Source organism: Ictalurus furcatus, chromosome 1, assembly GCF_023375685.1.
Source record: "Ictalurus furcatus strain D&B chromosome 1, Billie_1.0, whole genome shotgun sequence".
NCBI classification, from domain to species: domain Eukaryota; kingdom Metazoa; phylum Chordata; class Actinopteri; order Siluriformes; family Ictaluridae; genus Ictalurus; species Ictalurus furcatus.
In genome coordinates, this window is record NC_071255.1 from 17,304 (window position 1) to 27,638 (window position 10,335).

The 10,335-nt window shown below is 41.0% G+C and overlaps 2 pseudogenes; both read right to left on the reverse strand.

Moving 5' to 3' along the window:
• Positions 1 to 2,767: 2,767 nt before the first annotated feature.
• Positions 2,768 to 4,473, reverse strand: LOC128615569 (sterile alpha motif domain-containing protein 9-like; annotated as a pseudogene).
• A 2,579-nt stretch (positions 4,474 to 7,052) lies between these two features.
• Positions 7,053 to 9,333, reverse strand: LOC128615495 (sterile alpha motif domain-containing protein 9-like; annotated as a pseudogene).
• Between the last annotated feature and the right edge of the window lie 1,002 nt (positions 9,334 to 10,335).

The window sequence follows — 10,335 nt, forward strand, 5'->3', positions numbered from 1 at the left end:
AGTTAGGTTTGGGCTATTTTACACAGACACAGCTCATCAGCGTTATTACTATGCATTGTAAAGTTTTCACATATCAAGGACAATACACAGAGCTTCTGAAATGTTTAACAGCATTATTTTTATTATTATTACTATCTTTTTAAAGAGCATACCCTTGTGTATTTACATGGAAATGGTTTTTATTTTTTATTTTAAAATTTACATTGAAATAATATATCCAGATATCTGTACAGCTGCTTTGTGACAATGTCCATTCTTAAACATGCTATATAAACAAACAAAATGAAAAGGTTAGATAGACCAATGATTAAATTTAACTCCGTTCAAATGAATACAGAGGCCTGCTCAGAAACCACAACATTTAAAAACTCGAGATTTGTGGCAATCCAGGGAACAACAGTCAATCATATCATCAGAAGAGTTCGAGAACTCTGAACGCTGCTCCAATTTCACTATCTATATTTAAATATATATATATATATATATATATATATATATATATATATATATATATGTATATATATATATGTATGTATATATATATATATATGTATATATATATGTATGTGTATATATATATATGTATGTATATGTATGTATATATATGTATATATATGTATATATGTGTGTGTGCGCGTGCCGGCCAGACAGAGAGATGCAGTGACGTGCGGTGAGGTTCGTGGCTGGGGAGGCACTGACTCTTTCAAAGTCAGATTTACAAATGTATGAATTCAACAGAGTACCAAAAATTCACCATTCAACTGGCTGCTTGTACATTGACTATTGGTTATGTTTCATATCCCATAGCAGCATTCTTTACACACACATAAGTAAGGTACATATTTGGCCAAAGAAGAACGTTAAATTTATAACAGCTCAGAGAGAACGCATTTGCTCTGCACCCTCCGTGTGTTCTTAATTTGCCATCACAATTCCACAATTCATACTCATTCAATACAAATGAAAGTATATACAGTCCACAACAAAAAGTCAAATGTAGTTTTATTCTTTAAAATAACTTCATTTTTTCTTATCTTGTTTTCTATCTTTTTTTTTTTTTTTTAGGTATTATCAAAAAAGGGCTGGTCTTTTATTTTTATCGTGGACTGTACAGCAGTGTATGCATGGTCTTACCTTTACTCATCTGACATTACTCACATCATCAAATCCCAAAAACGCCTCCCTCACTTCACAGGACACCTCACTTCATGCCACAGAATGCAAAATGACAGATCTGGGCTTTGTTTGTGACATCCGTTATCTCGTCTACTTCTACAGCAACAAATAGGACTGCATTAATCTCCTTTTTTATGTCATTTCTAATCACATCACTTATTGCCTCAATTAAATCATTCAGAATTCTGTTTGATAAGCCAGAAAACACAGTGGATGTCTCCAAATGTCTAGCTGTCTAGATGATAGGTTTATCATCTTTCTCAGCAAAAGCATGCAATAGTTCTACATAGCTGCCACGATTAGAAGAGGTCGTACTCTCATCGTTAGCACGAAGTGCTAATTGCTGTTTGGCTAGGAAACAAGTTGCATTAATGAGGTCTTTTAAAATCTCTCGGTTTTCCTTTACCTTAGCATTGTGGATGATAATGTTTAGTCTCCGCTGTTTGTTCAAAGCCAAATCTGTCCTTGCGCTTCCAAAAGTTTTTAAAGCAATTTGGCTTTGGAATGTGAGTAGTTGAACTTTCATGTCTGCTGAGGCTTCTTGGCATGGGCATAACCACGCATTCTTTAGGGGGGTCGTGTCCCCCCGCAATATAAAGGAGAAAATATTTTCTATATGTCCCCCTTTAATGAACCCTGCCAACGGATCTGTCTTTTCTTCATCTATTCTATTTATTTATGTCTGTTCCTTTTATATATATTTCTGAAAATAATGGTACCTGGTCACAATGCAGGCAGCACAGCATTGATTGGAAGCATCCGTGGGGAAATTGTATTTACAACATATATAGTGTTGAATTTAGTTTCATAGGTAGCCATCCTTTCTGAGTTTGTTTAAAAGCCGTGATTGCGTGTTTAAATGTTAGCGTGTGTGGTTTGCCTGCACACATCTTAACTCGCCTCTACTTGGTGTAGTAGTTTTCATGGTAGGTTATGGAGCAGAGAATACATCTGGCCACAGGACATCCACAGCACCCTAGAATTTCCCCATGCTGTGGGAGCTTCTATCACTCAGAAATCACGTGAATTCAAACGGTAACTGTAATCCTAAAACTATGTTGTAAATATGCGAATTTTCAGTATCAAACTTTGGGGGGGGGGCTTGGACCCCTCCAATGTCCATATCATGGTTACGCCCTTGGATATAACTAATTAATATAATTAAACCAAAAAGGCAAAATTTCCTTCAACTCCAAAGCATTACAGAAATAAATGAATCCAAACAACAAAACTGTCTTTGTCAATTTTACTGAATGACATGGATCAGCAAGAACAATTTAATTAATATATTAATACATAATCGAACAATATATAAGAAAGAATAATATGACAAAAAAAAGAGAAAAATCTTCCTGATGAACTTTCTTAATGATCTCAGCTCCCTATCTGTCATCTTTATATTTAACCCCTTACACTCCGTGTAAGTGGGTCCAGATATTTACACCTCTTACTCTTTACTTCTTAACTAAATTTCCTATGAGTTTAACATTAAATACATAATAATGTGTTAAGAGAACAGAATAATGTGTTAAGAGAACAGATCCTCTGTTACAGTCTTTTACACTATACGGTGTATGCATGTGAAGGTTTGCTTTCATGTCTCTTTTTCTCAGTAATTTAACTTTTGACTATTTTCTTATTGTGATGTGATACGCTACAGGTCCCCTGAATGTGAAGCCTAGATAGAAGGTGACGTTTTCATTTCCAGCATGCACTGAACTTTCATTAAGGGGGTGAATGGAAAACTTTTCCATTTTAGGACCCACAAGGTAAACATGTCTATCCTCTGTCCAGCCGTTTACACGCTTAAGCTCTCTCACAATTTCTGGTGTTTTCCACATTTCCCCTTCACGCCATTTCTGACGCTTTTCTGAAACTGAGGAAAAGTTCCTGATCGTTTCAATTTTATTCTTATGGACAAACTTCCAGATCCTTTTCCCAGGTAGAAGTGGGTAAAAATGCATCTCTTTCTCGGAGGGATATCCTTCATTTTGGTCCGGTACATTTGTTGGAGGAATCCGACAGCAGTAAGAACGGTTTTATATTTGTCCTCTTTTTCTTGATCAGTGTCTTCTGGCCAGAACACTAGGGTGCACAGAAACAGAGCATTGGATTGGCATTTTGATTTGTCTTGAACAAACGAGCGGCTGTACCTTTGCAGATCCTGGAAGGCAGCCAGCTTACGTGAGGAGAGACTGCACTTAACGCTAAATGTGATGCTATGTAGTTGATAAGATCTCTCTGATCCATTTCAGCACCCTTTGGATACAGTGAAATGATGTTCTCTAAAGTTTTGATTTGGTCTTTATTTTTCTGGTCCAGGATGGAGAAGATTGTTGTGCCTCCACCAAGCTTGTAGATGGCCAAGCGTTTGCTGAAGTCAGTCATGTTATGTAAACTAGACTGCCAGTCAGCTGGTGTATTTCTCAGTGAGACCTCAGAAGAACTTGCCATAAACAGAGGACTTGGCAACCAACAGTGTTTGGGGCGATGTATTGTCAGCTCTGGGGTCTTTGAGGTTTCCTCATCATCTATGTCTAGGTGTTGGAAGTAATTCAGCTCTTCTGATATCCACTCCAAATCCTTGTGCATTGCGGGTTGAAGGTCTTTGAGTTTGTCGTGAAACTGTTCCCATGGTGCTTCAATTTCTTTGGGACTGTGTTCTGTAATCAAGTACTTCTGTAATTCAGAATGACCCTCATAAAATTTTTCATGCCAGTTATAGAGACGAGCTAGGTGCTGAGCAAGAAATGTATCCTTGTTGAATCTTTTGTAAGCCTCGCTGAGAAGATGAATAGCACTTTCTGGCTTTTCCTTTCATCTCACGTGTTCAATGAGGGGTGAAAACATTAGTGTCTGATTTATCACCTCTGCTGATATTGTAGCGTCTTATGAACAGTTCACGAAGGAACTTCCTGTAATCTTCTCCCCCAAATCTGTGATTAAAGAGTACATCATTGTTGAGAAGTTCAAGCGCAAGCTCACTTTGTTGTTTGTCTCTCAAAATCGGATGAGAATTTCCTTTGCCGCCACTTGGTGGATGATTCTGATGGAGTTAATGTGGGTTCTTTCATCTCTCAAATATATAAAGACCAGTTTAGCCTGATCACTCAGAGAACTCTCAAATGTATGCTGTCAAAATCTTTCCCCACAAATAGAGAGCTGGAGATAAAGGAGGCCTTCACAGTGTGACTCAGAAATGAAAGAGTTCTCCACATAGGTGATGAGCATTTACATTTATTCATTTAGCAGACGCTTTTATCCAAAGTCACTTACAAATGAGAAAATACAAGCAAAGCGATATATCAAGCAGAGAACAATACAAGTAGTGATACCATACAAGATCCATCAATTGAGTTCCAGAAGAAGCAAAGTGCACAGAGTATAGGTGTAAGTGCAATTATATATATATATATTTATATATATATATATTTTTTTTGAGGGTTGGTTAGGTGTTCACAGAAGAGGTGGGTCTTTAGCTGTTTTTTGAAGATGGTGAGAGATTCTGCAGTCCGGATTGAGGTTGGAAGTTCATTTCACCACTGAGGAACAGTTAGTTTGAATGTTCTTGAAAGGGACCTTGAGCCACGCTGAGTAGGTACTACTAAGCGTCGGTCGCTAATCGATCGCAGATTACGTGAGGGAATGTAAGCCTTCAGGAGAGAGTTGAGGTAGGAGGGTGCTGTTCCAGACAAGGTCTTGTAGGTAAGCATCAAGGCCTTGAATTTGATGCGGGCGGCTACAGGAAGTCAGTGGAGGGAGATGAGCGGTGTGACATGGGTTCTCTTGGGCTGGTTGAAGACGAGGCGTGCTGCTGCATTCTGAATCATTTGAAGGGGTTTGATGGAGCTGGCCGGGAGGCCTGAGAATAGTGAGTTGCAGTAGTCTAGTTTTGAGATAACAAGAGCCTGGACTAGTATCTGTGTAGCCTGTACCTACAGGACCGTGCAGTTGTTGAGATGTGGTCTGTAAAGGTCAAGCTGTCATCGAGAGTCATCCCAAGGTTCCTGGCCGTCCTGGTTGGCTTGACTGTGGTTGAGCCGAGCTGTACAGTGAGGTTGTAGTTGATTGAGGGACAGACTGGGATGACGAGAAGCTCAGATTTTGCCTGGTTGAGCTTAAGGTGGTGTTCCCTCATCCAGACCAAGATGTCCGACAGGCAAGCAGAGATGCGTGCAGAGACGGATGGATCATCAGGCTGGAAGGACAAAAAGAGCTGGGTGTCATCAGCATAGCAATGATATGAGAAGCCATGAGACTCAATCACCTGCCCTAAAGATGTAGTGTAGATAGAAAAGAGGAGTGGACCCAGAATTGACCCCTGTGGAACACCAGTTGGGAGTTGCTGAGTTTCAGAAATACTTCCCCTCCATGATACCTTGAAGGATCTGTCTGAGAGATAGGATTCCACCCAGCGCAGAACCGTTCCGTTGATGCCCAGGCTGGAGAGAGTTGACAGGAGGATCTGATCTGATGGTTCACAGTGTCGAAAGCAGCAGAGGTCGAGTAGGATGAGGACAGATGATCTGGAGGTTGCTCTTGCTAGTCGTAAGGCTTCAGTGACAGAAAGCAGAGCAGTCTCCGTGGAGTGATTGCTCTTGAAGCCAGATGTTTGGTGTCCAGGGAGTTGTTCTGTGTGAGAAAATTGGAGAGTTGATTAAAAACGGCTCTTTCAAGAGTTTTGGAAAGAAAAGGGAGGAGGAAAACAGGTCTGTAGTTGTCAACTACAACAGGGTTAAGTGATGGTTTTTTTAAGCAGTGGGGTAACCCGGGCCTGCTTAAATGAGGGTAGGGTATGTGCCAATAGAGAGGGATGTGTTAAAGATGTGTGTGAGGGCAGGTAATACTGTGGGAGAGATGGACTGAAGAAGGTGAGAAGGGATAGGGTCAAGAGGACAGGTTGTGGGACGGCTAGAGAGGAGCAGTTTAGACACATCAGTCTCTGAGAGGGGAGAGAAGGAAGTCAGTTGGGAGTTACATGGAGGAGGAGCCGGTCTATGCATGTATGGGGTTCAGAACTGGTTCCTGATTGATGTAACCTTGTTGGAAAAGAAAGTGGCAAAGTCATCTGCAGTGAGAGAGGTAGGGGAAGGGGGAGGAGGGGGACAGAGAAGAGAAGAAAAGGTTTTGAAGAGAGTGCGGGTGTTGGGAGAACTGCCAATCTTCTCTTGGTAGTATGTGGCTTTAGCAAAGGAGATGCTATTGGAAAAAGAGGAAAGAAGTGTCAGGTAGTGTCTGGTTAGGTCAGTTGGATTGTTAGATTTACACCATTTCCTTTCAGATGTCCTTAATTCGGCCCGGTTGTTACGCAGAGCTTCTGAGAGCCAAGGGCTAGAGGGTGATGTGCGAGCAGGTCTGGAGGTTAGTGGGCAGATGCTGTCAAGAGAAGATGTTAGGGTGGAACATAGCATTTCAGTTGTGGTGTTTAAATCAAGTGAGGAGAGGTGGCTATCAGAGGGAAGTAAGGTTGTGACAACGGAGGAGAAATGTGAGGGGGAAAGGGAGCAAAAATTGCGATGAAAAGAGATAGAGGGTGGAGACGGTGATGGTGGTGAGGGGAGAGAAATGGAGAACTGGATAAAGAAATGGTCAGAGGTGTGGAGAGGAGTAATGAGCAGATTGTGTGTGGTGCAATTACGTGTGAGGACGAGGTCGAGCTGTTTGCCGGCTTTGTGGGTTGCTGGTGTGGTGAACTGCTTGAGGTCAAATGTGGGAAGGAAAGCACGAAAGTCAGCTGCATGTGGCTTGTCTAGATGAATGTTGAAGTCACCAAGGACCAGAAGAGGAGTTCCATTATCCAGGATGGTGGACAGTAGCGAGTCAAATTCATCTATGAACTTCCCCAGTTGACCTGGAGGACGGTAAATACAAAAAAGTGCATTTTTGCAGGGTCAGTGACTGTAACAGCATGAAATTCAAAGGAAGTGTATGAGCAAGAGGGAGAAAGACAGGTAAATTTCCATGTTTTGGAGAGAAGCAAACCTGTACCACCTCCTCATCTGTTGGGATGTGAGGTATGGGAGAAGTTGAAGTTTCAGGCTAGGGCAGTGGGTGTGGCAGTGTTCTCAGTATGGATCCAGGTCTCAGTCAGAGCCAGCACACTGAGGTTGGAGTGGGTTGCAAAGGCAGGAATGAAATCTGTTTTGTTGACGGTAGATTGACAGTTCCAAAGTCTGATAGAGAATGAGAGGGAATCTGCAGAGGCCACATTCAGACAGTGTAGGTTGTCCAAGTTGTGTACTTTTCTGGGAGTATGCCATGGTCTGCGCCTGTGGTAAATAACAGGGATAAACTGATGACACATGTTAGTACCTGTGTAAACAGGTAAACAGCAAGAGGAATAAAGGGGGAAAAAGGAAGTATACTTAGCAGCGCGAGTAGTGTCTTGTCAGTGTCCTTGCTCGGTGGACTCACGCAGAGTAGCAGAGCTACGTATCGCATCAGCTGGGTGACGGCAGACATGTGACCCGTGTCCTGTGAAATTTTCTACAAACTTTTTCACATATTCATGTTTAAATTCTTGACTCATTAAGACAAAAGTCAGAATGAACTCTGGGGAGACCTGTTGCTCAAGCTTTTGTTGTTTTCCTGCAAGTTGTCTTTTCTCCCCTGGTGACAGTTTGTGAGTCACAGAGACACTCAGTAAAGGTGACTCCCTGGACATTTTCTCGGGATTGTGGGATCGTCTACAACTCAGGAGAATGGAGCACGGTACTCCAAGTTTCTTTGTGTTTACAGCTGTTTCTAATTCATGCTTCAACACTTCTAAAATACTCCCTCTCACAATCAACAAGTAAGAGAACAGGGAGACATTCCTGGGGATCTTTTTCCTCATACTCCTGAAGCATCACAGCATGTTCTGAAACTGTGCTAACGTTTAATGTTTTCACAACTGCACACCTGAGATCCTTTCTATACTTCAAGAGAACCTGCCGTGCCACTGTACTCCCTCCACTGCCAGCATAATGGTATATGTTGATGCATTTGACAGGCATCTGATCTGAACTCCATTTACGAGATTCCTCCAGAAGATTAATCACCTCATGATAGGCATCTCTTTGAATCACTTCTCCAACTTCCCTAACTTCTGCGAGCCAGAAGTTCTCTCATGTCACTTTTCCTTCTCGAAAAAAGTCTCTCTCTATTTCTTCTTTCTTTGCCATAATTTCCTCTTCCCTGTCTTCACACTGATTCACAGCTAAAATCTCCAAGGAGCACATTGTTTCCTCATCACATGTCAGAAGATGGCATTTTGCTTTGATGGACACGGGTAAGAGTTTGTTCTTATGAGTATTGGGGCCCTGGATTTGCTGAAGAGTTGCATTGATGCGGCTCATTTTCAAACCTACTACACTGGAATTGTCCACTGTTTCCTCATCACAGAATTCGAGAGCAGATGCTTGCCATTTCTGAAAGTTCCCTTCTGATTCCGAGCTGCATATAATGTCTTCGTGACCTTGCATGTCAGTGAAAAACTCATCAAATGTCTTCAGTAGAGGTGTCTCAACAGGCGATGTGAGGAGGAAGATCACCATGAAGGTTCCCTTGGGCAGGATATCATTGCAGATCAATGATACACAATGCTTTAGGTAAGTCTTCCTTGTTCTATACCATGTATTTTCATCATATGGAGTCTCGTTCCCACTGAAATCATTTCGTCCGTCACCAAATATCCAACTTGTTTGTTCAAACAAATGCAGATGACTCTCAAATTCTCTGATGCTCTTGTCACTAGGAATTTTGTAGTTTTGCATGAAATGAAGGTTCACTTTATGGTGCTTATCAAATTCATGGCATAATCCCGACACCATGGAATCTGGGTCAAAGTCAAACACACAGAATAACTTCATCTTCAACAAAAAATCTATGTGCTGAAGATCTTCCTCTGAAAACCTGTTTGTAACAAGTATGTACCATTTTCTCCTTTTCTGTTTGTTTCGTCCCACTTGTTATAAGCATGATGAGGTTTTTTTTCAAGATCTTTGCAGGGTTTTGGAGTTGTGAAGCTATGTGATTTCTCTGCTGTCTCTCTTTGTGTATCTCTGCTGCGAACGTCTTGGTAAAATCTATTTATATCATCAACTGGTTCTGTTTTGGCACCAACTCTGTGATATATTGTTAGCTTTTCCAGTACAATTTTATTGGACTCCTCCCTGAATTTTGGCAAGTAGACAGAGAACACCTTATTTCTCACTATGTTTAATGAAGGATTGACATCAAATTCAACCACGTAGTGTTGTTCTTTCCTGTTGGGTTCAATTACCGGAATGAACTTGGGTGGTCTTACACACTGCCGTACAAGCTCACTGTCACTTTTAAAACAATTTTCAATGTAATCCAGTGCATCAGTGTACATGTCTTTTTCTCTAATGCCAATGATTTCACCGTGTACATGATCAGAACCATCTCTGCTGTCCATTACACCAAAGTGTATTGTGCCATTTGATCTCATGTTCATGCAGCCTGAGGCAAATTTAAGGACTTCGTTTGCCAGCTTGGCTTGAAGTCTTTGGTGATCTAAAGTCACAGCTGTACAGAATGACTTGTACTCATGACATGGAGTTATAAGGTCAATGACCCCTGTTTCAGGCTGAAGAACATCATGCTTTACATATGTGTGGTCGATGCCTGGTTTACCAAAAGGTCGTGGCTTTGAATCTCTTTTTCTTGTTATAGCAAGAAAACAGCATCTTGTTTCCTATGATCTTCTTCCTGGGGATTCTGCTGCTTCTGAATTTTCTTAACTAAGTCATTTCTACTCTCTATTATCAGATGTGCAGGACCAGATTTCATTCCACTCTCCTTTTTCAGAAATTCCATTGTGATTTTAAGGACTTGGCCGTCTACTTCCTGTTCATGAAGAGTATTAATGTAGTTTTCTTTCACTCCTATTGAAGCCAACCACACGCTTACCATGTCCTCTGTCCATTTTTCAATTGGAGTGCTGTGATGTTCTTCTATACAGGAAAAAATGAAAACATAACTTACTGATAAATGGTATGAAAGTTATGACAAGGTACAGACATTTACCGTTCCATGCAAAAGTATTCAACCTTTTTACTTCTTCAACTCAGTCATCAAATTTATCTGTATTACAAATAACACTTACAGATTGTTCCAGACAGTATTTTATTATTGCAAACCAACATGATCTTAAAG